Here is a 1,141-nt window from a genome sequence, read left to right as displayed (position 1 = left end):
TTTTTTTTGAGACGGAGTCTCGCTCTGTCGCCCAGGCTGGAGTGCAGTGGCACGATCTCGGCTCACTGCAAGTTCCGCCTCCCAGCTTCACGCTATTCTCCTGCCTCAGCCTCCTGAGTAGCTGGGACTACAGGCGCCTGCCACCGTGCCCGGCTAATTTTTTGTGTTTTTAGTAGAGATGGGGTTTCACCGTGTTAGCCAAGATGGTCTTGATCTCCTGACCTCATGATCCACCCACCTCGGCCTCCTATAGTGCTGGGATTACAGGCGTGAGCCACCGCACCCGGCCAACTTTCAAAATTTTATGGCTAAAACACAAAACTCTTTAACTTTGTTGAAGTCCAGTTTATTTCTTCATTGGTTGTGCCTTTCATTATATTGAAGAAAGCTTTACCTAATCCAAGGTTATGAGTACTTAGTTTTTCTTTTAAAGAAGAGTTTTATTACTGTAGCTCCTACAATAAACTATAATTTTTTTGTTTTTTGTTTTTTCATTGTTGTTTTGAGACAGGTTTCACTCTGTCACCCAACCTTGAGTGCAGTGGTGCAATCTCGGCTCACTGCAACCTTACGATGGTTTTTCTGTGATAAGATAGTTAATAGGTTGGGTCATATTAATGCAGCTAGCTACTTACCTTTAAAAAAACTTTTTATTTTGGAATTATTTTAACTTCATAGAAAAGTCTCAGAGGCAGTACAGAGTTCCCATAGATCCTCCCCATCCCCAGCTTCCCCTCATGTTAACATCTCATGTAACAAAATATTGTTGGTACAAAACTACAGAGCAGGGCACAGTGGCTCACACCTGCAATACAGAATTTTGGGAGGCCAAAGTGGGCAGATCACTTGAAGTCAGGAGTTCGAAACTAGTCTGTCCAACATAGTGAAACCCTGTCTCTACTAAAAATACAAAAATTAGCCGGTCATTGTGGTGCGTACCTGTAATCCCAGCTACTCGGGAAGTTGAGGAGGGAGGATCACTTTGAGCCCAGGCGTGTGAGGCTACAGTGAGCCATGGTTGTATCACTGCACTCCAAGCAATACACTAAGACCCTGTCTCTCAAAAAAAGAAAAAAGAAAACTAACCTATAGACTTTATTTGGATTTCATCAGTGTTTTCATTGATGCCCTTTTTTTGTTC

This window comes from Colobus angolensis, unplaced genomic scaffold (assembly GCF_000951035.1).
Source record: "Colobus angolensis palliatus isolate OR3802 unplaced genomic scaffold, Cang.pa_1.0 Scaffold303, whole genome shotgun sequence".
NCBI lineage: Eukaryota > Metazoa > Chordata > Mammalia > Primates > Cercopithecidae > Colobus > Colobus angolensis.
The sequence above is the reverse complement of the archived record's forward strand: the minus strand, read 5'-3'. Positions refer to the sequence as shown.